Source organism: Chiloscyllium plagiosum, chromosome 1 (assembly GCF_004010195.1).
Source record: "Chiloscyllium plagiosum isolate BGI_BamShark_2017 chromosome 1, ASM401019v2, whole genome shotgun sequence".
Classification (NCBI taxonomy): Eukaryota; Metazoa; Chordata; class Chondrichthyes; order Orectolobiformes; family Hemiscylliidae; genus Chiloscyllium; species Chiloscyllium plagiosum.
The window spans coordinates 24374486-24401856 of record NC_057710.1 but is presented as its reverse complement, the minus strand read 5'-3'; the positions used below and the strand labels follow the sequence as shown (position 1 = coordinate 24401856).

The following is a 27371-nucleotide window of genomic DNA, read 5'->3' as shown; positions in this document are numbered from 1 at the left end:
CTCCTTCAAAAAACTCAATCAAGTTTGTGAGACATGATTTCCCACACACAAAGCCATGTTGACTATCCTTGCCTTTCCAAATACATGTACATCCTGTCCTTCAGGATTCCCTCCAACAACTTGCCCACCACTGAGGTCAGGCTCACCGGTCTGTAGTTCCCTGGCTTGTATTTACCGCCCTTCTTAAACAGTGGCATCACCTTTGCCAACATCCAGTCTTCCGGCACCTCACCTGTGACTATCGATGATACAAATATTTCAGCAAGAGTCCCAGCAATCACCTCTCTAGCTTCCCACAGCGTTCTAGGGTACACCTGATCAGGTCCTGGGGATTTATCCACTTTTAACCGTTTCAAGACATCCAGCACTTCCTCCTCTGTAATCTGGACATTTTGCAAGATGTCCTACAGTCTACATCTTCCATATCTTTTTCCACAGTAAATACTGATGCAAAATATTCATTTAGTATCTTCCCCCATTTTCTGTGGCTCCACATCTTTGAGGGGCCCTATTCTCTCCCTAGTTACCCTTTTGTCCTTAATATATTTGTAAAAACCCTTTGGATTCTCCTTAATTCTATTTGCCAAAGCTATCTCATGTCCCCTTTTTGCCCTCCTGATTTCCCTTTTAAGTATACAACTACTTCCTTTACACTCTTCTAAGGATTCACTCGACCTATCCTGTCTATACCTGACAGATGCTTCCTTCTTGAGCAAAGGTAGCATAGAATGTTTTCAGGATAGTTTCTTCGTACGGCACTTACTAGAGCCAACCAGAGAGAGGTTATTTTAGACCTTGTATTTCCAATGAGATATGATTAATTAATAATCAAATGCCTTCCAAGGTAGGAGCCTTATGTGATTGAATTTTACATAAAACTTGAGGAAGAGTGTATCTAAAACTAGTGTTTTAAATTTTAATAAGGGCAATTATGAGGGTTGTGCGAGCTAGCTAAAATGAGTGAGAAGTTATGTTAAATGACAGTGGCAGACATTTAGGGTATATTGTGGGATACACAGAACAGATATATTCTAATAAGTAAGAACAACTGTAAGGAGGGACTCAGCACCCTTAGTTAACCAGAAAGTTAGAGATAATATCAAAACCTAAAAACCATAAGATATAGGAAATTGTACAAAGATAAATGACAGGCCTTAAAATTGGACAGAATATAAAAACGGCAAAAAATGACTAAAAGATTAATAAGAAGGGACAAATTAGAGGACAAGCTTCTGAGAACTGTAAAAAGCAAACAGTAAGAGTTTGTATTCATACCTACATTTTTTTTTAAATAGTGAGAACCGAAAGAACTGCAGGTGCTGTAAATCAGAAACAAAAACAGAAATTGTCTGAAATCAAAGTTAGTGTTTCAGGTTTGGTGACCCTTCCTCATAATTATAGATTCATGGATTCATACAGCTCAGATGGTAGCTAGGAAATAACAAAGTCAGCTTTGGTTCTGTAGAATGTTTGGAGAATTAATAATGGAAACTTAGGAGTTGGACGAAGAACTGAACAGGTGTTTTGAATTGATCTTCAATATCGAGAATACTGGCAACAATCTCAGAAATAGCTGTAATTCGAGGAATAGAAGGGAGGGAATGTTTCAAGAAGATTACAATCACCAGAAATGTGGAACTGAGCAAATTGCTGGACTTTCACACTTACAGCTCCTGAATATTTCATCTAAAGGTCTTAAAAGAAGTGGCTGATGAAATTGTTGGTGTGTTAGTTTTCATTTTCCAATGTGCCATATGTTTAAGGAAGATGCATTTAGATTTGGAAATAAACTGCAAGCCCTTTATTTAAAAAGGAAGAGAAACAAGAAATCAGAATCCAGTTGGCTTTACATCTGTCATACAGAAAATTCCAGAAACTCTTATTAAGCTCTTTAAATCAGGGCAGCTACAACAGTTCATGATAATCAAGCAGAATTGAAATGCTTTTATGACAGGGAAGTCATGTTTAACAAATTTATTGGTGTTCTTTGTAGAAGTTATGCATAAAGGGGAAACCAATTGACATGCTATACTTAGATTTCCAAAAGGCATTTGAAAAGTTGCCAAATATTGCAGAAAATAACTGCTCTTAGTGTAAAGGTATCATGTTGAAATGGGTAGATTATCTAGCTAACAGTAGAGAGTAGGCATAGATAGCTCATTTTCTAGTTGGCAAGGTATAATGAATGATGTCAGGTATGTCTATAATTATAGATTCATGGATTCATACAGCCCAGAAAAGACCTTTTGGCCCATCGAGTCTGCACCGACATAACTACCACTAAAAGTGCGCAAATCCCAATTTCCCGCACGTGTCCTATATCCATGAATGTTCTGATAATTATGATTATTATGGGGAACTTTAATCTGCAAATAAATAGGCAAATCAAATCAGTATCAATACGGCAGAGGAGGAATTCCTGGAGCATGAACAGGTGGTTTTCTGGATCAAGTTGTTAAGGAACCAACTGGGTATTATGTAATGAGAAAGGAATAATTGGCTGTCTACTTGTGTGAGGCTCCTTGGGGGAGAGTGACAATAATTCTTCATTAAGTTAGTGAGTGGCTTAGTTAATTTTGAATCAAGCTCCTGAATATAAATAAAGAAAACTACAATGGTATGAGGCATAATTTGACCATGATAAATTGAGGAACATCACTTAAAATGATGAGGATCAATAGGCAATGATAAACAATTGTTCATTCCTGAAGAAGGCTTATGGTCAAAACGTAAATTCTCCTGTTCCTCGGATGCTGCCTGACCTGGTGTGCTTTTCCAGCACCACATTCTCAACTGAGTTGTTCATTCCTGTCTGGTACAAAAATAAATGGGAAATGTGATCAAACCATGGCAACTTAAGGATAATATTAGAACATAGAACAGCACAGTACAGGCTCTTGATGTTGTGCCGACCTTTTATCCTACTCGAAGATCAAACTAACCTATGTACCCTTCGTTTTACTGTCATCCATGTACCTATCCAAGAGTCGCTTAAATGGCAGCGCATTCCATGCACTCACCACTCCCTGTGTAAAGAACTGACTTCTGACATCTCCCCTAAACCTTCCACCAATCACCTTAAAATTATATCCCCTTGTGATAGCCATTTCTGCCGTAGGAAACAGTCTCTGATTATTCACTCTATCAATGCCTCCCATCATCTCCTGTATCTCTGTCAAGTCGCCTCTCATCCTTTTTCGCTCCAGTCAGAAAAGCTTTAGCTCCTTCAACCTTTCTTCATAAGATGTGCCCTCCAGTCTTGGCAGCATCCTGGTAAAACTCCTCCACACCCTCTCTAAAGCTACCACATCCTTCCTATAATGAGGCGACCAGAGCTGAACACAATATTCCAAGTGTGGTCTAACCATACCTCTATAGAGCTGCAACATAACCTCGCAACTCTTAAACTCCCCCTGCTAATGGAAACCAACACAATATATACCTTCTTCACAATTCTATCAATTAGGGTGGCAACTTTGAGAGATCTATGGACATGAATCCCAAGATCCCTGTGTTTCTCCACACTGCCAAGAATCCTGCTTTTAACCCTGTATTTTGCGTTCAAACTTGACCTTCCAAAATGAATCAGATCAAATTTTTCCAGGTTGAAGTCCATCTACCAATTTTCAGCCCAGTTCTGCATCCTATCAATGTCCCATTGCAACCTATAACAGCCCTCCACACTATCTACAACTTCATCAACCTTCATGTCATCCACAAACTTACTAAACTTCCACTTCGTCATCCAAATCATTTATAAGAATCATAAAGAGCAGAGGTCCAAGAAACAATCCCTGCAGAACACCAATGGTCACAGAGCTGTAGGCTGAATATTTTCTATCTGGTTCAGTGGTGCTGGAAGAGCACAGCAATTCAGGCAGCATCCTTTTGCCTGTCCTCGGATGCTGCCTGAATTGCTGTGCTCTTCCAGCACCACTGATCCAGAATCTGGTTTCCAGCATCTGCAGTCATTGTTTTTACCTTCCTGAATATTTTCTATCTCCTACTACTCTGTCTTCTATGGGCCAGCCAATTCTGTATTGAGACAACTAAATTTCCCAGAACTCATGCCTCCGAACTTTCTGAATGAGCCTACCACCATGAACCCTATCAAACACCTTGCTAAAATCCATCTACACCACATCCACTGTTCTACCCTCATCAATATGTTTTGTCACATCCTCAAAGAATTCAATAAGACTTGTGAGGAATGAGCTGCCCCTCACAAAGCCATACTATCTCTAATCAAACTATGGTTTTCCAAGTAATCATAAATCTTGTCTCTCAGAATCCTCTCCAATAATTTTACCGCCATATATGTAAGACTGACTGGTCTGTAATTCCCAGGATTATCCGTATTCCCTTTTTTGAACAACGGAATAGCATCTGGCATTATTCCAGTAGACAATGAGGATGCAAAGATGATTGCCAAAGGTGTAGCAATCTCTTCCCTCACTTTCTGTAGTATCCTTGGGTATATCCCACCTGGCCTGGGGACTTATCTTTTCTTATATTTTTCAAAGTTTTCAGCACATCTTCCTTCTTAAAATCAATCTGTTCAAGCATATCAGCCTATTTCACACTGTCCTCACAGATGAGAAGGTCTCTCTCAGTAGTGAATATTGAAGCAAAGTATTCATGAAGGACTTGCCCTACCTCCTCTGACTCCAGGTACAAGTTCCCTCTACTATCCCTGATCGGTTCTGCCCTCACTCTGGCCATCCTTTTGTTCCTCACGTATGTGTAGAATGGCTTAGGGTTTTCCTTAATCCTGCCCGCCAAAGCTTTTTTGTGCCCCTTCTAGCCCCTTCTGCGTCTTCAGTACTTTGTAACCCTTTAGACCCCTGTCTGATCCTTGCCTTCTCAACCTTAAGTAAGCTTCCTTCTTCCTCTTGACTAGATGTTCAACATCCCTTGTCACCCATGGTACCTTCACCTTACCATCCTTTCCTTGCCTCAGTGGGACAAACCTATCCAGCACAATCAGCAAGTGCTCCCAAAACAACCTCCATATTTAGATTACTTTTTTTTAGATTAGATTACTTAGTGTGGAAACAGGTCCTTCGGCCCAACAAGTCCACACCGACTCACCGAAGCGCAACCCACCCAGACCCCTGCATTTACCGCTTCACCTAACACTACGGGCAATTTAGCATGGCCAATTCACCTAACCTGCATGTTTTTGGACTGTGGGAGGAAACCAGAGCACCCGGCGGAAACCCACGCAGACACAGGGAGAATGTGCAAATTCCACACAGACAGTTGCCTGAGGCAGGAACTGAACCTGGGTCTCTGGCGCTGTGAGGCAGCAGTGCTAACCACTGTGCCACCGTGCCGCCCATGTGCAGTTTCCTGAGAACCCAATTTAGGTGCACCAGTTCTTGCCTAATAGCATTATAATTCCCCCCCCCCGCCCCCAATTATTTACTTTCCCATACTGTCTGCTCCAATTCCTCTCCATGACTATTAGATCCAAGGAAGGGACATATAAATTTGCCAAAACAAAGCACCAGACCTGAGCTTTTGCAAGCAGGTTAAATTTCAGCAAAGAAGAACAAGGGTTGATTAAAGGGTGGAAAATGGAATGCTAGAGTAGGCTTGCTGGGGCCATTTCAACTGATAGCAAAAGCTTCTATAAATATGTGAAGAGAAGACGATTAGTGAAGACTAATATAAGTGTCTTACAGTCACTGGGTAAGTTATAATGGGGAACAAAAAGATGGCAGACCAAATAAATATATGTTTTGGTTTCATTTTCACACTGGAGGACACAAATTATGTCCCTAAAATATTGGGGAACACATGGTCTATTGAGGAGGGAGTAAAATAAAATAAAAAATTAGTAGGGAAATAACGTTACGAAATTAATGGATAAAAGCCAATAATTCCCTTGGGTTTGATAATTTATATCCTGGGTAGAGGTCATCTTCCAAGATAATACAGATACTGGAACAGTTTCTGTGGATAAGAGAGTACTAGTATAATCCCACTATTTTTAAAGGAAGTAGAGAGAAACCGGAGAATTAAAGACCAGTTAGCCTGGCATCGGTAATGGGGAAAATGCTGCAGTCTATTATAAAACATTTAATCGTAGAATACTTGGAAGATTGTTTCTGATCCTGTCACTGTCAGCATGGATTTTCAAAAGGAAAATCTTAGAGTCATATGGCACAGAAGAGGCCTTTCTGCCACCGAGGCTGTACTAACCTATTTGAATTAATCCCATTTTCCAACATTTGGCCCATAGCTTCAAATGTCATAACTTTTCAAGTGCTCATCTACGTACCTTTTTAAAGGTGGTAAGGTTTCCCACCTCTACTACCCTCCCAGGCTGCCACCACCTTCTGGGTGAAAAAAGATTTCCTCAACTATCTTTTCATTATTGATCCTTCCAACTTCGGGGAACAGCTGCTTCCGATCCAATCTGTCCTTGCCCCTCATAATCTTATACATCCCTTAGCCTACTCTGCTCTAAAGAAAATAACCTGAGTCTATCTCGCCTCTCTTTTTATCTAAAATGTTTCATCCTTGGTAACATCTTCATGAATCTCCTGTGCACCCCCTCCAGTGTGATCCCATCCCTCATATAGTGTGGTGATAATGACACACTGACTGCCTACAGATTGCAAATTTGCAGATACATTGTATTTTACTGAAAAATACACAATCTGTAAGCAGTCAGTCAATGTGACATTTTATGAATTCCTACTTTGGAAACAGAACCAGTCTGATTCAAGGATGAGATACAGACAGACTGTAACCTCACACCTTTAATGCATTGTCTGAGCAGAGATGTCATTTTCTTTACATAATAAAATGTTAAGTTATCTTAGACTGTGACTTGAAAGAAGTTCTGGACATTACATGTAGAATTATAGAGATGTACAGCCTAGACCCCTCGGTCTAACCCGTCCATGCCGAACAGATATCCCAACCCAATTTAGTCCCACCTGCCAGCACCCAGCCCACCTCCCTCCAACCCTTCCTATTCATATGCCCATCCAGATGCCTTTTAAATGTTGCACAATTGAAACCTGCATCCTCATTCTAAGTGATTAAAAACTTAACAGCAATCTAGGTTTGTTCAATACATCACATCAGTTGTATGACTCTTTGATCTTTTCCTGTAAATTCTGTGTCCTATGATCTAGCTACCTGACGAAGGAATGCTCTGAAAGCTTGTACTTTCAAATAAACCTATTGGATTATAACCTGGTATTGTGTGATTTTTAACTTTGACCACCCCAGTCCACATCCACATCATTAGAAACAAAAACAGGGAGCATAAAAAAGGTAAAATTTAAAAGATGTATGGATCAATTTCTCTGTTGAAAAATAAGATGCTGATATTTGAGTTGTTGATTTTGGCATTCTTGCTTTGCTGTTGATTAAAATTCTCTTGTCCTGTATCCTTTCAATTGGCTTGTTGGTTAGCTGGTTTCTACCACTCAGAGAAAGAAAACCCTCTACCTGTAATACAGGGGTATTCAATGGCTGTTCTCAAACTGTGGCCTTCAGAGCACACCAATCCATATTGTATGGCATCAGGCCACTAACATATATGAAGCATGGTTAAAGTCTGCTTTTAACCCCTGTTTCTGTGTATTTTTTGAAAGGAGAATTGTAAATATGTCTTTTGCCCAGATTACTGTCTGTTTTTTCCCATTATGTTCAGAGTCTGAGATATCTCCAAGGAGGTTACAGTTAAGTTTATAATCCATGTCTCCCTGTTAACTCTTCTTCTTAAAACTGGAGTAATATGGAATGAGTGATTCCTTTATGAGGAAAGGCTACTCAAGCTAGGTCTGCATCCTTTGGAGGTCAGAAGATTTAGAGGTGACTTAATTAAAACATTGAAACAGTGGAAAAAAAATCTTCTCATCTCAGTCCTAAATGGATTCCCCAGTTATCAGAAGTATCCTTCCTGTGTGTGTGCCCTGTCTAGTCCTGTAGGAATTTTATAGGTTTCTATGAGATACCCTCATTCTTCTAAACTCCAATCAATATTATCCTAAGTGATTTACCTTCTCTTCATACATCAGTCCTGCCATACCAGGAATGAGTTTGATCGAAAACAAATTGCTGGAAAAACTCAGGCGATCTGGCAGCATCTGTGGAGAGAAATCAGAGTTAACATTTTGGGTCCAGTGGCCCTTTTTCATAGGTGATCTGATCAAATTTGCAGATGATACAAAACTTGAAGGGATGATAGTGTAAAGTTACTACTCCCTAGACCTTGAATATCTTACAGAAAAGTACCTTGCAGTAAAGGGACTTCACCTCCACTATCCTGAGACTGTCTACATCCCATTCCATGCGGAAGTGAAGAGTGCACTTGACAAAGTATACAATGTTACAGTCTTGAGACCTTGTTTCTCGATGCCTGATTCATCATGTCCAGTGACTTCAACCAGGCCAACCACAAAAACATGTTACTGAAGTACCATCAACACATCTCCTGTCAGATGTCTGAAAATCCTTGACCGTTGTTATACAACCATCAAAGATGCCTTTCACTCCATCACCCATCCACATTTTGAAAACTCAGATCACAATGCTGGCGCTTACAAGCAGAAATTGAAACAAAGAAAATTACAGCACAGGAACAGGCCCTTTGGCCCTCCAAGCCTGCACCGATCCAGATCCTCCATCTAAACCTGTTGCCTATTTTCTAAGGATCTGTATCCCTCTGCTCCCTGTCCATTCATGTATCTGTCTAGATACATCTTAAATGATGCTATCATGCCCGCCTCTACCACCTCTGGCAACGCATTCCAGGCACCCCCCACCCTCTGCATAAAGAACTTTACACACATATCTCCCTTAAACTTTTCCCCTTTCACCTTGAAATTGTGACCCTTAGTAATTGAGACCCCACTCTGGGGACAAAGCTTCTTGCTATCCACCCTGTCTATACCTCTCATGATTTTGTAGACCTCAATCAGGTCTGCCCTCAACCTCCGTCTTTCTAATGAAAATAATCCTCATCTACTTAACCTCTCTTCGTAGCTGGCACCCTCTATATTAAACTACATCCTGGTGTACCTCCTCTGCACCCTCTCCAAAGCATTCACATTCTTTTGGTAATGTGGCGACCAGAACTATACACAGTATTCCAAATGTGGTCAAACCAAAGTTCGATACAATTGTAACATGACCTGCCAACTCTTGTACTCAATACCCAATCGGATGAAGGAAAGCATGCGGTATGCCTTCTTGACCACTCTACTGACCTGCGTTGCCAGTTTTGAGAAACCATGGACCTGAACACCCAGATCAGGTGAACCATATAGTTCACTCTTGAATTAGATCTTCCAAAATGCATCACCCATGATGCATGACAACATGCGAACCCAATACAGAAAGTGGTGCAGTGTTAGTCTGAAGCAACGGAAGGTCTTATATGGGACTGCTTAGAGTCAGTGGACTGGGCCATATTCAAGAACTCAGTGGCCAACCTAACTGAGTACACCACTAACATCACAGGCTTCATTAGTAATTGTGTAAAAAGACTGTGTGCGGAAGAAGTTGATCCAGATGTTCCCAACCAGAAACCATGGATGAACCAGGAGATCCAGTCCCAACTGAAGTCCAGGTCTGAGGTGTTCAAGTCAGCCAATCCTAATTTATACAGGAAATTCAGGTACAATCTTCATAAGACCATCAGAGATGCCAAGAGGCAATATCAAACTATGCTTGAGATCCAGACTAACCATATGGGCACCCTTCATTTGTGGTAAGGCTTATACAACATAACGAGCTACAAAGTGAAGTTGAACAGAATAGTGGGCAACAGTACATTCCTACCGAATGAGCTTAGTACATTTTACGCTCACATTGAGCAGAAGGTCAATGAAACAATCCCAACAGCCTTGGACACACATGTATCCATGGTCGTACCACAGATGCTAGATCAGCATTCTTGAGAGTGAACCCATGAAAAGCAACCCCCCCCCCCCAGATGGAGTCCCTAGTTGTGTACTCAGATTCTGTGAAGACCAGATGGTGAGAGTATTCAGACATCTTTAAACCCTGCTTAGTATGATCTGAAGTCCCTGCCTGCTTCAGGAAGACCACCATCACCCCAGTGCCAAAGAAAACTCATGCAGCATGCCTCAGTGACTACTGCCTGATGGTCTGACATCCACAATTATGAAGTGCTTTGGGAGGTTAGTCACAGTTTACATCAACATCAGCCTACCAAATTACCTTTGATCATTTGCAATTCGCCTACTAGAGCAACACGTCCACAGCAGATGCCATCTCCCTAGCCTTACACTCACCCATGGAACATTTGGATAACAAGGATACCTGTATCAGGCTCCTACCTATTGATTACAGTTCCACCACCATCACCTTAATTCTGAACAAACTCATCTCTAAACTAACCTGACCCGTAGGTGGCAATCAGTAAGAATAGGTAACAACACCTCCTCCACCATAATCTTCAACACCAGTGCTCTGTAAGGCTGTGTACTCAACCTCCTCCTACAGTCCTCATACAGTCACAACTGTGTGGCCAAATTATGCTCCAACTTCATGTACAAGTTTGCTGATGACACCACCATTGCAGGGCAGATCTCAATCAGGAACCAATCAGAATGCAGGAAAGAGATTTGAGTGCTTAGTGGCATGGTGTAAAGACAACAATCTCTCCATCAACATCAGCAAAATAAAGGAGCTGGTCATTAACTTCAGGAAGCGAGTAGAAGGCATACCCCTGCATTAATGGTGCTGAGGTGGAGATGATCGAGAGCATCAAGTTCCTGGAAGTGATGATCACCAACAGTCTGTTCTGATCCACCCATGTCAACACAATGGTCAAGAAAGTACAACAGTGTCTGCACTTCCTCATGAGGCTGAGGAACTTTTGCATGTCCACAATGACTCTTCCCAATTTTTATAGGTGCACCATATAAAGCAGAAAATGTGTTGCTGGAAAAGCGCAGCAGGTCAGGCAGCATCCAAGGAACAGGAGAATCGACGTTTCGGGCATAAGCCCTTCTTCCTGATTCTCCTGTTCCTTGGATGCTGCCTGACCTGCTGCGCTTTTCCACCAACACATTTTCAGCTCTGATCTCCAGCATCTGCAGTCCTCACTTTCTCCACCAAATAAAGCATCCTATCTGGATGCATCATAGTGTGGTTTGGCAACTGCTCTTCCCAAGACTACAAGAAACTAGAGAGAGTCATGAAAACCAGCCTTCCATCCATTGACTCCATCTAGTCTTCCCGCTGCCTCGGGAAAGGAACCAACGTGATCAAAGAGCCCTCCCACCCCAGTTATAACCTCTTTCACCCTCTTCCTTCAGATAGAAGATACGAATGTTTATATACACATTTGAATAGATTCAAGAATACCTACTTCCCTGTTGTTATTATACTTCACATTTTAAATTTAATGTTGATCTCGCTTTCTCAGCACCTTCTCTGCAGCTGTAACATTGTATTCTTTGCTCTGTTCTATTACTCTAATACACTTTACATGGTATGGTCTGCACGCAAAATAAAACTTTTCACTGTGCCTAAGTACGTGTGAGAATAATAAATCAAATCAAATCAAATTAAAGCTACAAAGCACATTGACAAGTTGATGGAGTGGGCAGATAGATGGCAGGTGAAATTCAATGCAACAAAAACATTTTTACATTGAGTAGTGAGGGTCTGGAACTGCCTGGAAATGTGATGGAGTTAGATTAAATTGAGGCATTAGCAGGCCATTACATGATTATTTAAATAGAAACAAAAACAATGATTAGGATTAAAGCAGGAGTACGGCACTGAGTTCCCTAATGCTCATTCAGAGATCTGGTGCAGGCATGATGAGCCAAATGACCTCCTTCTGCACTATAACAATTCTGTAATGAATTAATTCTCTATCAATCCCATTCTAATCAAATGGTTAAATGTATGCCAGATGAGAAAACTCCCTGAAAATAATTGAGATGAAGTTAACAAAACCTAATACTTTGAGTGACTTATGAGTTTATAAAACAATATTAATACTAGGAATAGCTTTATAGAAATTATACATTGATGTTTTCACAACACATACTTGTAAGAGATGCAATAACATACTTCAATCAATGAACAAATGTTCTGTAATTTAATATCATTACAAAATCCTTTCTCAAGTCTTGTAAAAATTCCTGATCAATGATCCAGGAGCTTAAGTGTTTTAAATAAACTGCTCTAACATTACAGTATACTTGAGAGACTAAGATATAGACAAGGTAATCTAGGGTGAGGGGCAAATAAGGCCACAAAATAAAGTTCCCTGCCTTTCACCACAAAGTAGAAACAGTTCCACATTCACTGGCTTAAAGGGCTGGACTGAACAGAATGTGTACAGGTAACTAAATATTTAAATGACACATATGTCAGAAGAATTGAAGAAATTAGAAATGCAAAGAATGCATGAATAACAAACACACTACAAAATGAACCAAAGAAGAAATAAAGAGAATCTAACCATAATCCTTTAATGTTTGATTGCACCTGAATCGGATGGGGACTAATATACCGGAGGGGAGATTTGCTCGAGCTGCTCAGGAGGATTTAAACTAGTAAAGGTTGGGGAGGGCAGGGGACCGGGACCCAGGGAGATAGGAAAGAAATCAACTGAGACTACTGCAGTTGAGAAAAGAAGTGACTCAAGCAGTCAGGCCAGGCAGGGACAAGCACAGAACAAGGTAGGACTGATAAAGTGCATTTATTTCAATGCCAGAGGTCTAACACAGAAGGCAGATGAACTCAGGACATGGTTCGGAACATGGGACTGGGATTTCAGACCAATTACAGAAGCGTGACTCAGGGATGGACAGGACTGGACTGGCTGCTTAATGTTCCAGGATACAAATGCTACAGGAAGAATAGAAAGACCGGCAAGAGAGGAGTGGCATTTTTGATAAGTGATAGCGTTACAACTGAGCTTATGGAGGATATTCCTGGAAATACATCCAGGGAAGTTATTTGGGTGGAACTGAGAAATAAGAAAGGGATGATCACCTTTTAGGATTGTATTATAGACCCCCTAATAGTCAGCAGGAAATTGAAAAACAAATTTGTAAGGAGATCTCGGTTTTCTGTAAGAACAATAGGGTGGTTATGGTAGGGGATTTTAACTTTCCAAACATAGACTGAAACTGCCGTAACGTTCAGGATTTAGCTGGAGAGGATCTTGTTAAGTGTGTACAAGAAGTTTTTCGGATTCTTGTGGGTGTACCTACTAGAGAAGGTGCAAAATTTGACCTACACTTGGGAAATAAGGCAGGGCAGGTGCCTGAGGTGTCAGTGAGGGAGCACTTTGGGGCCAGCGACCATAAATCTATTAGTTTGAAAATAGTGATGAAAAAGGATTGACCGGACCTAAAAGTTGAAGTTCTAAATTGGAGGAAGGACAGAACATTCAAAAGTTGATTGGGGACAGATGTTCACAGGTAAAGGGACGGCCGGTAAATGTGAAGCCTTCAAAAATGAGATAATGGGAGTCCAAAGACAGTATATTCACAGGTGAGGTGCCAGAAGACTGGAGTTTGGTTAATGTGGTACCACTATTTAAGAAAGGTGGTAAGGACAGGCCAGGGAACTATAGACCAGTGAGCCTGATGTCGATGGTGGGCAGTTGTTGGAGGGAATCCTGAGGGACAGGATTTACATGTATTTGGAAAGGCAAGGACTGATTAGGGATAGTCAACATGGCTTTGTGCTTGGGAAATCATATCTCACGAACTTGATTGAGTTTTTTTGAAGAAGTAACAAAGAGAATTGATGAGGGCAGAGCGGTGGATGTGATCTATATGGAATTCAGTAAAGCATTCAACAAGGTTCCCAGTGAGAGATTGGTTAGCAGGATTAAATCTCATGGAATACAGAGAAAACTAGCCATTTGGATACAGAACTGGCTAAATGATAGAAGACAGAGGGTGGTGGTAGAGGGCTGTTTTTCAAACTGGAGGCCTGTGACCAGTGGAGTGCCACAAGGAATGGTGCTGAGTCCGCTACCTTTCATCATTTATATAAATGATTTGGATGTGAATATAGTTAGTAAGTTTGCAGATGACACCAAAATTGGACAGCAAAGAAGGTTACCTCAGATTACAATGGGATCTTGATCAGATGGGCCAATGGGCTAAAATGTGGCAGATGGATTTTAATTTAGATAAATGTGAGGTGTTGCATTTTGGGAAAGCAAATCTTAGCAGGACTTATACACTTAATGGTAAGGTTCTAGGGAATGTTGCTTTACAAAGAGACCTTGGAATGAAGGTGTGTAGTTCCTTGAAAGTAGAGTCGCGGATAAATAGGATAGTGAAAAAGGTATTTGGAATCCTTTCCTTTATTGGTCAGAGTATTGAGTACAGGAATTGGGAGGTCATATTGCAGCTGTACAGGATGTTGGTTAGGCCACGTTTGGCATATTGCGTGCAATTCTGGTCTCCTTCCTATTGGAAAGATGTTGTGAACTTGAAAGGGTTGGAGAATTTGACTATATGGAGAGGTTGAACAGGCTGGGGCTGTTTTCCCTGGAGTGTCGGAGCTGAGGTGGTGACCTTATAGAGGTTTACAAAATTATGAGGGGCATGGATAGGGTAAATAGACAAAGTCCCTTCCCTGGGGTGGGGCAGTCCAGAACTAGAGGGCATAGGTTTAGGGTGAGAGGGGAAAGATATAAAAGAGACCTAAGGGGCAATGTTTACACCAGATGGTATGTGTATGGAATGAGCTGCCAGAAGAAGTGGTTTAAAAGGCATCATGGTGGGTTTATGAATAGGAAGGGCTTGGAGGGATATGGGCCAAGTGGTGGCAAGTAGGACTAGATTAGGTTGGGATAGCTGGTCAGCATGGACGAGTTGGACCGAAGGATCTATTGCCATGCTGTATATCTCTATGACTCTATAAGTGTAATGGCATTGCCATCACTGAATTGTACTGAATTAGCAGAGAACAAGTAAATATTTTCAGTTGGATCCAGACTGAATATATCAGAATGAAAGGACCTGGATGATTTTGCATCCTCTTTGTCATTCTCTTGCCTTCCGAGAATTAAAACATGTGAAGTAAAAATGGATTGCTGGTTCATCGCCAATTTTATGTTATTGCATAAAGTCAAGAACTATCATTTTGTCCTTCATGAAATCGCAAACTGAATTATGTAAGAAGAGAATGCCGTTTCTGGTCTCTATAGCCCAAGAGAGGGATGCAAACCTGCACGATCTAGAGGAATGAATAAACCCTTCATGTACTAATACCAGCACATGGACAAGGTATCAGTAACATAAGCAGCAGGATCTACCCTCCACCCTTCAGGCTCTCTGCCTGTATTCCTGATGAAGGGCTTTTGCCCAAAACGTCGATTTTACTGCTCCTCAGATGCTGCCTGAACTGCTGTGCTTTTCCAGCAACACTCTAATCTCGCCTCTGGTTTCCAGCATCTGCAGTCATTGTTTTTACCATAAGCAGCAGGATGCCTATTTGCTGCTTTTCATGTATTAAAATAGCAGCTCGTGCAGAAATGCAGCTTTTGAAGCCTGTATTTTGTACAGGAAGGAGCTGAAACTATAATGTAACAAGCGGTAACCACATACATATCTTGAAAATATACCAACTGATTATTTTTGACCGAGATGAAACCACAAAGTGAGCAGCAAATGTACTGAATTAGAGGAATGCAGAATGTTTATGATTCAGAAATATGAAATAATGCTTTCTCACTAGAGGATCACTCATATAGTTGTGTAGAAATGAATCGAACAGCTAAAATCATTCTCTCATTCTGATCACTTAAACTGAACTATCAACATTGTTTTTCCCCCTGCACTCCAACTTCATCCCTCCAATGTTGCATGAATGCTACTGTTACAGGGTGGAGGTCAACACCTCTGATAATTAAAACGGAAACACCCAGAAAAGTTCACCTCGCCTCGTAATCTGACATAAAAGTGTGACAAATGATGCAATCTATCACTTACACTCAATTTGTTACAAAGGAGTGATTAAGTGAAATGGAATCCTTTAGTCCACTCTATAATTAACAACTGACAATTTATTTATCTAACTCCAACAGTAAACAAATTAATAGAACAACTAACAAACTGAACAATTCCTCCAACTGCTAATTAATTCTTTACTAACTTAAATTCCAGTAGGATGCTGTTCAAATAAATACAAGTTCCACCTAAATAACAAAACAATAAATTAAAACTTAGTCTCTCAAAATTGCAGCAAAAATACATCTTCCAGAATGCGCCTTGTCCTCCCTGCTGATTCTGCTGTTGGGAATGTTTTCTTGTCATTCTTCGGTTCTGAATGTATCAAATTGTAGTGTCAAGAATGTTCACTAAACATGCTGTGTTTTATAGATAGATGGTGCTTTTCTTCTGCGAGATCTTGAAGGAGCAAGATGTTTATTTCTCAGATGGCATTTTCTCTCACTTGTTCAGATGGCAGTTAACTCTGCTTTCTGTCCAATTGCCCCTCTGTTATGTACCCCTCGATAACATATTCAATTCTTATTATTAGTTTCAGGTTATCAACACCATTAGATTTGAATTTAATTGGCCCTTAGTCTCCAAGTAGCTTTTTAAATTAATTGGCTGAATTTAAACTGGCTGAATTGTCTAGGTAAAAATGCTACTTGGGCCTGCTAACTGAACAGTGTTTTCAGACATTGTGTCAAATTATGCACCTGTAGCTGCTGCCCACAGACATTCATTTTTAAATCTATAAGCATTTAAAAAGGATGTCACAATGCTTTCTCCCATTTTACAAGTTTCCCATTTTTTGCATACCAATTTTGTGACACTACCCCACCACACTTCACTTCATCCCTGATGAAGTCATCTAGACTCAAAACATTAGCTTGCTTTCTCTCTGTGGATGATGTCTGACCCGCTGTGATCTCCAGCAATTTTTGTTTTCAGCTAAAATCATTCCTTAGAGATCCTGCATTTTTACCATAATCAGAGTACTATTTCTCATAGATATACATAGACTAATAACAGTCATAGCCTGCTTTACCAAGGCTGAGATGGGAGAACGTCCAAGCTATAGAGGATTCGAGAGCTTATAGGGCATAGACAGGAAGATGAAAATGAGACCAAGATCAAGGCAATCATCATCTTATTGAATGATGAACCAATCACAAGGGGCTAGATGGCCTATTTCTGTTCTTGTTTCTTATGTCCTTATGTTTGGTAACTAAATCGCAATAATTTTAAATGTCTTGCACCCTCCTGAGATTATGAAAAATGTTAAATAATTGTTCTCTCATAATTCATTTAAATTGAATTACTTATAAATTTCTTTTTTGTTTCGTTGACGCATTTACTTATCTCAGTGTGGTCATGATCCATATTAGTAGGAACATAAGAAATAAGAGCCATTTAACCCTCAAGCCTTTTCTACCATCTAGATCATGGATGACCTTGTACCACAATACCATTTGGCTGCACTAACCCCATATCCCTTGATATCTATCTAAAAATCTAACAATATCTGTCTTGAATATACTCAATGACTGTGATTCCCAGCTTTGGGGTAGAGCCTTCCAAAGATCCACCACAGTCTGATTGAAGAAACTCCTTCTCAGCTAAATCTGAAAGGATCCAACTCTTATCCTGAGTTTGTGTCTCCTGGTCTGAATCACCTCAGCTTTGAGGAACATCTTACTGCATCTACCCTGTAAAAACATTGTATGCTTTAATGAGATAACATTTCCTTCTTCTAGTGGGCGGCACAATGCCTCAGTGATTAGCACTGCTGCCTCACAACACCAGAGACCCGGGTTCGATTCCTGTCTTGGGCGACTGACTGTCTGTGTGGAGTTTGCACAATCTCCCTGTGACTGCATGGGTTGTCTTTAGGTGCTCCGGTTTCCTTTCACAGTCCAGGTGAATTGGCCATGCTACATTGCCCATAGTGTTAGGTGCATTATAACGAGGTAAATATATAATCGGAACCTCTGCCTTTTGCAACCCCTCTTGAAATATGGACAACATAACCTTGTTAAAGAAGCAGCATCATTACAACATCCTCAAGACATAGGAGCATTAGGGTATTTAACTCATTGAGTCTACTCACAATATTCCAAATGCGGTCGAACCAAAACCTTGTACAGCCTCAGCAGTACATTTGTGCTGTTGTATTCTAGCTCTCTTAAAATGAATACTAACATGAATTAAGTCATCAATATAAATTATATATATTAAATTAAAATAAAGAGCTGTGGATTTCGCAGATCTGAAATAAAAACAGAAATTGCTAGAGGAACAGACGCACAAAGTACTCATTTAGGATCTCGTCCACATCCTCTGCCACCAAGCACAAGTTCCCTCCTTTATCCTTTGCCCATACTGCTCTAGAGTCCATGGAACTTTGGAAGATGACCTGCAGTGCATCCAATATTTCCAGGGCCATTTCCTCAAATTAAGCCTTGGTAATTTGTCAGCATTTAACCCCATTAATTTTCCTAGCATTTCTAACATTTCTGGGACATGTGTGCTATCTTTTGTGATGACAAAACCAAAGTATATGTTCAGTTCTGCATTTCTTTATTCACCATGATAATTTCCCTGGCTTTTGACTGTAAGGGTACCTTCATTTCTTTTCACTAATCTTTTCCTTTTCACATATTTGCAGAAACTTTTATGATCAGTTTCTATGTTTACTGCACCCTCACCAACTTCTACAGATGCACCATTGAGAGCACACTTGTCCAGCTGCATAACAACTTAGTATGGCAACTGCAATGCCCCGAACTGTAAGAAACTACAGGAGGCACAGCCCAGGCCATCACGGGACCTAACCTTCCAACAATGGACTCCATTTATACAGCCCGCTGCTGCTAAAAAGCTACCAACATCATCAAGACTCTTCGCACCCCAGTAACAATCTCCTACAACCTGTTCCATTAGGCAGAAGGTAACGAAGCGTGAACACACACATCAGCAGGTTCAGGACAGCTTCTTCACGACCATTATTAGAGTATTGAATGAACTCTGTCGCCTCAAATAATACTTATCTTGCTAGCATTGATCTCTTTTGTACACTCTGCAATGTATGCCTCTGTCTAAATCTGTTTTCTTCTATACATGCTTGCTCACTATGATCTGCCTGTACTGTTTGTAGACAAAGTATTTCACTATACTTTGGTACACATGACAATAAAGCAATCAATCATTCAATTTCCCCCATTAATCAGACTTTTTGCCCTCTGTTGCCGAATACTGAAATGCTCGCTTGCTACTTTTTCTGGCAATTTTATATGTCTCCACCTTGGATCTAACACTGTCCCAAACTTATTTTGTAAGCCACGGTTGAGCCACCTTTGCTGATTTATTGTGTGCCAGACAGGAAAGAATTATTGTTGTAATTCATAAACATGTTTTTTGAATAATAGCCATTGCCCATCTACCATCAACCCTTCAGTAAGGATCCTCAGCCCATCTTGCCAATTTGCGTCTCGTACCCTCATAGTTCCCTTTAGTTAGATTCAGGACCCTAGTTTTGGATTTGATTGCTTCAGTTTTCATCTTAATGAAGAATTCTATTCTTTTTAAAGTCACTGTTCTGTGAGAGACAAACACACAACAAAATTGTTGTCATCAAAGAATTAAAACAAAAATTTCAGCTCAGGAACAGGCCCTTTGGCCCTCCAAGCCTGCACCGATCCAGATCCTCCATCTAAACCTGTCGCCTATTTTCTAAAGGTCTGGATCTCTTTGCTCTCTGCCCATTCATATATCTGTCTAGATATGATTTGGAGATGTTGGTGTTGGACTGGGGTGTACAACATTAAAAATCACATAACACCAGGTTATAGTCCAACAGGTTTAACTGGAAGCACAGTAGCTTTCGGAGCTACGCTCCTTCATCAGGTCGCTCCTTCATCATTACCACCTGATGAAGGAGCGACGCTCCAAAAGCTAGTGTGCTTCCAATTAAACCTGTTGGACTATAACCTGGTGTTGTGTGATTTTTAACTCCGCCTAGATATATCTTAAATGACGCTATCATGCCCGTCCCTGTTAAAGTACAGATATGAGATGGCCCAGGGAATCCCTTGTGGACTCTGACTTGTAAGCCTCTCGGTTCGTCCCGGAGATCGTACTCATTGGTGGTTTGGAATTTTAAAAAACTCTTAAAGACAGTTTAGTTTAATTTTAATCATTCCCTTCGTTTACTAATAGCATCACTGTCACAACATAACACTGATACCTATAAACCAGGCTAACAGGATTCTCATAATTCAGGAGAGAAGAACATCAGCTCTTCAAGAGCCCTGGCAGGGACACCATCGTACTATCAAAACAAACTATTTTTATACACAGGTTTACAAAGGCGTTACTGTCACAAACACAAAAGTTAACGAAAGCACTGCATGTTCTGAACTAGACAGATAATAGTGAAGGACAATAATTCGGGAGAGAAGTTAATTGATACCGAGTTTTGTTATGAGGTCAGAATTAAACATTGTTTATTAATTTCACAAAGGAACAGCCATGAATGTTTTCATTCGGTGTCTTGTTTATAGAGATTCGCTAATGTTCAGGCAAATGTTCTTAACTATCTTATCCTCCCTGCCATACTATTTCTAGTGTGCAGCAAATGTGTTCTATAATTCATAATTACATTTTAGTCTAAATGTTTAAGGACAACATTTAAGGCTATTAACTTTTTAATCCCCTTTTTGTCATTTCATGACAACTACATAGCTTATACAAGTATAATCAGTCCATTTAATCAATTTGTATTCTTAATAAGTCAAGTGCCTCCTCTGGCGAGTCATCATCCAGAGGAGCAGAGTCTGAAAGATACTGGATTTCAGCATGGGAGTTCAGGCATGGAGGTACAGGAGTAGACAAGGGTTGATTAACCAGATTCCTCTTTGGCTTAGGCAAAAAGCAATGTACGGTCCATTTCATGCATAAGCAAACAACAATGTATATTCCCAGGATAAGACCAAGGACTATCAGTACGTCCCACACGATCTATCTGTACAGCGACCATAGCCAGCAAGTAACACTCCATCCACATGAATCAGGCGATGGTGGGGCAGGTATCTTCCCTGCATCTTGTCCTGTTTTGTTGATAACATCTGTGTCGTCCAAAATGTCCTTTGAGAAATCATCAATGTAAGTGCCACATTGCGGGCCAATGCCTCCTTCTTTAAGGTGTTGGGCAGTTAATGGTGCAGACCAGGGAGTCCTCAGGAGCTTTCCATATATCAGTTCAGCTGCCGAGAATCCCGTCTTTTTCTGTGTCATGGTTCTCATATTAAAAATGCTAGCAATTGAGAATACTTGCAGTCAATTAAGGCCTGTATCTTCTACCAACTTGCGTAGCTAACCTTTTAGCTTACCATTGGCTCTTTCTACAATTCCCGCTGCTTGGGGATGGTTGGCACAATGGAATTTTTGATTCATATTCAAACTCTTACATGGTGCCTTGTTTAGCTCCGCACAGAAGTGGGGGTCATTATCGGAAAAGAATGTAAGTGGTATTCCAAATCTGGTTATGATTTCCCTTATTAGAATTTTTCAAGTAGTTGTTGCTGTGCAGTCAGTACAGAGATAAGCTTCAATCCATTTACTAAATACATCGATTATCACTAAGCAATACTTTATAATAATGATATCTAGGTAACTCTATAAAATCTAACTGGATAGTATGAAAAGGTGCACTTGGCAAGGGAGTTTCACGTTGTGGACACTTTACACTTTTCCCGGGATTATGCTTTTGACAAATTAGGCAGCTGCTTGTTTTGCTTTTTCTTACAGGTGGGGATTCCACCAAGTTTGGAGAATTCTGTCCACCGTTCCCTCCTTATCTACATGCGTATGAATATAATCAACTAGAATAGGCAAAAGTGAGTAGGGCAGACATCTCTGTCCTACCAGCGTAACCCAAAGCTTATTGTAACTATTTAGATAACAACCATGGTTCATCCAACTTTGTTTTTCCTCATCAGAGGCATACCCGATGGGTCCGTATTTGTTCGAGGTCAGGCATGTTTGGGGTGTCAGAAAAAGAAATAGGAGAGTCTCCCTTTGGTTTCCTGTTCGTCATACCAACGATAGGTATCGCATTCTCAGTTATCTTCCCCCCAACCCCACCTCCTGCCATTTATCTCTCAGCCCCCCCGGCCCACAAGCCTCATTCCTGTTGAAGGGCTTATGCCCAAAACGTCAATTCTCCTGCTCCTCAGATGCTGCCTGACCTGCTGTGCTTTTCCAGCACCACACTCTCAATCTCTACGCTGATAAATTACATAGAATCATAAGCATAGAAACAGGTCCTTTGGCTCACCATGTTTATGCCAACCAAAAAATACCAAAATGCACTTATCCTATTTACCTGAACCTGGCCCATAGATGACTGTGCCCTAGCATTTTAAGTGTTCATCCAGATGCTTCTTAACTGTTGTGAGAGTACCTGAGAATAAATGCTAGCAGTGGCAGCACCAAGTGTTCTCAATAAGACAATGTAACATGTGTTCCAGCTACTGGAGAAGCTGGTTGTCTGGAAACGGCAAAAGACAGATTTGAATTAGGCCAATCTGTTTAAATTATACCCTGAAAAATACCAAATTCCAATCAAGTTTGAATTGACTATATTGACAATCTTAAAAGCCAATGACACAATCTGATGCTGTGGGTATAAGACTGGTGGGGGGGAATTGAACAAACCCCAGCATGTAAGCAGACTGCCTGAAAAATAGCTCTCTTAAAAGGTACTATTTTTGATCAGTAATCTGTGAAGCAGATATCCCTAAGAAGAAGAAAAGAAGACACAGGAAAATCCAAAAAGAAGAACCAAAAGCTGCCTGGTTTTGAGATAAGAGGTTTTGTTTTATAAATCTCAATTGGGAGTTTTACCGGACTAGTATAATGGAAGGGAAGGTAACAGATAGGTTAGGGTAAGGACTTGTGAATAATTGTTAGTTAATTATTCCCTGTTATACTTTAAGAAATAAAGTTGTTAATTTTGACTTTCAATAGTTCTTGGCCACTCAAAGTTTTACAGATTACTGCATGAGATAAATCTTTTCTACGTTGCTGGCTTTAAATTAAGCAGGAGGCTTTACCCCATTTCGTTACAGATTTTCGCGGCTCGTCCAGGATTTGAACTGTTTTAGACAGATTTGAATAGATTTGGGGGTACAAAAAATCCCAGCAGATTTAAACATTTGCAGGTGAGGGTCCTAGATCTTTAAATAAAATGTAGGTGAGACAATTTCTTTAATTTCGGTGACTTGTGGTTGATTAAACTAAAAGTGAGAGAAATGTCTCTTAAAATTGCTAAAAAGGTTCTCGGATTTGAAGATGATTCTCAAATTTGCCAAGAATGTTTTGAAGGAAGAAAAAGCCATACTATTAGAATTAGCAAATAAGGTATGTTTGGGTTTAACCAAGGACAAAACTAAGACTGAAATTGTAAGAGAGTTACTCAAACACTTAGGTGTATCCAAGAAACGAACAAGTGCAGTAGAGGTAGAAAAACTTAAATTACAATTGAGGAAAATGGAGTTAGAAGATAAGCAAAGAGAGAGAGAGGAAAAGGAATGGGAGAGAAGGCTTTTGGCTGAGCAAACACAGAGAGAGAAGAAAGTGAGAGAGAGAGAGAATTCAAACTTGAAAAGTTGCGACTTAAGCTGCAAAGTCAAGTTAACAGGATGGAAATTAAAAGAGAAGGTAATAATACATATAAGTATGTCAAAACTCTGACACATTTTGATGAGAAAGATGATGAAGCCTTCTTTATTTCATTTTAAAATTGGCTAGGCAAATGGAGTGGTCCGAGGATTTATGGCTAATCTAGTTCAGACTAAACTGGCAGGCAGAGTATTTGCCGCGTTGTCAGATGAGGTGTTAAGAGATTATGAAGAGGTTAAACAGGCTATTTGAAGTGCTTATGAATTGATACCAGAAGCATATAGACAGCAGTTCAGAAACACAAAGAAGGAACCAGATCAGACTTATGTTGAGGTTGATCGATGGGTGCGTGCTTTGAAAATAGGACATCTGAGGCTCTAAGAGAGATTATTCTGCTGGAGGATTTAAAAACTCACTTCCAGAGATGATAAGAATTCACATGGAAGAACAGAAAGTTCAGGAAGTGAGAAGGGCAGCAGAATTAACAGATGAGTACATGTTGATGCATAAGACAAGCGTCTGGCCAGAATTTCGCCCTGTGTGAGATAGAAGTTGGGGGAAGGGGAGCTCCTACATTGCTAAATCAAGAGTAGAGAGCACTAGTAAGAATTTACCACAGGATAAAAAAGAAGCTCAAGAGGGTGGAATAGAGGTGAAAGGCCTCAGATGTTTCCACTGTGGTAAAGTAGGACATGTAAAGACACAGTGCTGGTCTTTAAAGAAAGGCACTGTGGGAAAAGATGTGATAAAAGAAGCTAAGCCAGTGGCATTAGTGAAGGTATTAAAGGAGACCCCAAGAAGAGCTGAGGAGCTGCAGGAGAATGCACAGCCTAGACAGGGGCTGGGGATGGGGTTAGTACCTGATCTCTACAAAGAATTTGCCTCATGGGTAAAGTTTACTCAGAAAGAACAGGGGGAGAAGGACAAGAAGTTATCATTTTGAGAGATACAGGATCTAACCAGTCGCTGATAGTAAGGGATAAGCGAATATGCATCTCTTTATGATCTGTTACCCAAAAGTGTGGTAATTTGTGGGATAGATAGACAGAAATTTAGCATTCCCCTATGTAAGATCAGGCTAGAGTGCTAACTTAAGACTGGAGAAATTACAGTGGGAGTGATTGACAGTGTGTCAGTTCCAGGAATTCAGTTTGTTCTTGGGAATGATTTGACAGGATCAAGGTGGGAGTTATGCCCTTTGTTGTGGAGAAGCCCAAGAAAGACCAAGAAACTGAGGAGTTAAAACAGAAATATCCTGGAATTTTCCCAGATCCCATTATCGTAAGTCACAGCACGAAGCAAAAAGTAAAGAGAAAGATGAAGGAGTTGAGGTTCAGTTAGCGGATACCCTGTTTGACATAATGGTGTAGGAAAACCCTGAACAGGCGGAAGGTCAGACAGAAGTGTTTAGTCCTGAAAGGCAAAGAGACTTGCAACCGCAAGACAAGATGATAAAAGATGTATACGTGAATGCCTACACTGAAAAGGAGGCAGAGAATATTCCGGAAGGTTATTATCTGAAAGACAGAATCCTAAGGCGAAAATGGAGATCACAGCAGGTTAGTGCAGAGGAGAAATGGGCTGAACTGCACCAGATTGTGTTGCCGGTAACATAATAGACAATAGGTGCAGGAGTAGGCCATTCGGCCCTTCAAGCCAGCACCATCATTCATTATGATCATGGCTGATCATCCGTAATCAATATCCTGTACCTGCCTTATCCCTATAACCCTTGATTCCACTATCTTTAAGAGTTCTATCCATCTCTTTCTTGAAAGTATCCAGAGCCTTGGCCTCCACTGCCTTCTGGGGCAGAGCATTCCATAAATCCACCACTCTCTGGGTGAAGAAGTTTCTCCTGAACTCTGTTCTAAATGGCCTACCCCTTATTTTTAAGCTGTGTCCTCTGGTTCTGGACTCACCCATCAGCGGAAACATGCTTCCTGCCTCCAGAGTGTCCAACCCTTTAATAATCTTATGTGTCTCAATCAGATCCCCTCTCATCCTTCTAAACTGTATATAAGGGTATACAAGCCCAGTTGCTCCAATCTTTCAACATATGATAGTCCCCCCATTCCGGGGATTGACCTCGTGAACTTACCCTGCGCTCCCTCAATAGCCAGAATGTCTTTCCTCAAATTTGGAGACCAGAACTGCACACAATATTCCAGGTGTGGTCTCACCAGAGCCCTGTACAGCTGCAGAAGGACCTCTTTGCTTCTATACTCAATTCCTCTTGCTATGAAGGCCAGCATGCCATTAGCTTTCTTCACTGCCTGCTGTACCTGCATGCTTGCTTTCATTGACTGATGTGCAAGAACACCTAGAGCTGGAAATGTGTTGCTGGAAAAGCGCAGCAGGGTAATCCTGAAGAAGGGCTTATGCCCGAAACGTCGATTCTCCTGTTCCCTGGATGCTGCCTGACCTGCTGCGCTTTTCCAGCAACACATTTCCAGCTCTGATCTCCAGCATCTGCAGACCTCACTTTCTCCTCAAAGAACACCTAGATCTTGTTGTACTTCCCCTTTACCTAACTTGACTCCATTTAGATAGTAATCTGCCTTCCTGTGGATAACCACACATTTATCCACATTAAACTGCATCTGCCATGCTTTCGTCCACTCACCTAGTCTGTCCAAAGTCACCCTGTATTCTCATAACATCCTCCTCACATTTCACCCTGCCACCCAGCTTTGTGTCATCAGCAAATTTGCTAATATTACTTTTAATGCCTTCATCTATATCATTAATGTATATTGTAAACAGCTGCAGTCCCAGCACCGAACCTTGTGGTACCTCACTGATCACTGCCTGCCATTCTGAAAGGGACCCATTTATCACTACTCTTTGCTTCCTATCAGCCAGCCAATTTTCAATTCAAGTCAGTATTTTGCTCCAATACCATGGGCCCTAATGTTGCTCACTAATCTCCTATGTGGGACTTTATCAAAGGCTTTCTGAAAGTCTAGGTACACTACATCCACTGGCTCTCCCTTGTCCATCTTCATAGTTACATCCTCAAAAAATTCCAGATTAGTCAAGCACGATTCCCACTTCGTAAACCCGTGTTGACTCTGACCTATCCTACTACTGATATCCAAATGAGTCATAATTTCATCTTTTATAATTGACTCTAGCATCTTTCCCAACACTGACGTCAAGCTAACCGGTCTATAATTCCCTGTTTTCTCTCTCCCTTCTTTCTTGAAAAGTGGGACAACATTAGCCTCCCTCCAATCCGCAGAAACTGATCCTGAATCTATAGAACATTGGAAAATGATTACCAATGCATCCACGATTTCTAGAGCCACTTCCTTAAGTACTCTGCAATGCAGACCCTCAGGTCCCGGGGACTTATCAGCCTTCAGACCTAACATTCTGGATCAGTGGTGCTGGAAGAGCACAGCAATTCAGGCAGCATTCGAGGACAGACAAAAATCGACGTTTCGGGCAAAAGCCCTTCATCAGGAATAAAGGCAGCGAGCCTGAAGCGTGGAGAGATAAGCTAGAGGAGGGTTGGGGTGGGGATAGAGTAGCATAGAGTACAATAGGTCAGTGGGGGAGGAGATGAAGGTGATAGGTCAGGGAGGAGAGGGTGGAGTGGATAGGTGGAAAAGGAGCTGGGCAGGTCGGACAAGTCCGGACAGGTCAGGGGATCGAGTTGCTGGAGGTTAGAAACTAGGATGAGGTGGGGGAAGGGGAAATAAGGAAACTGTT

The 27371-nt window shown here is 40.9% G+C and overlaps 1 long non-coding RNA gene across 1 annotated transcript in view; it reads left to right on the top strand.

The window, feature by feature from the left end:
• LOC122557953 overlaps positions 1-19188 on the top strand; it is a 37352-nt gene extending 18164 nt beyond the window's left edge. The window contains exon 2 of the long non-coding RNA XR_006313990.1: positions 18640-19188. This is a non-coding gene — a long non-coding RNA (uncharacterized LOC122557953). The remainder of the gene's footprint in view (positions 1-18639) is intronic.
• Positions 19189-27371: the final 8183 nt, after the last annotated feature.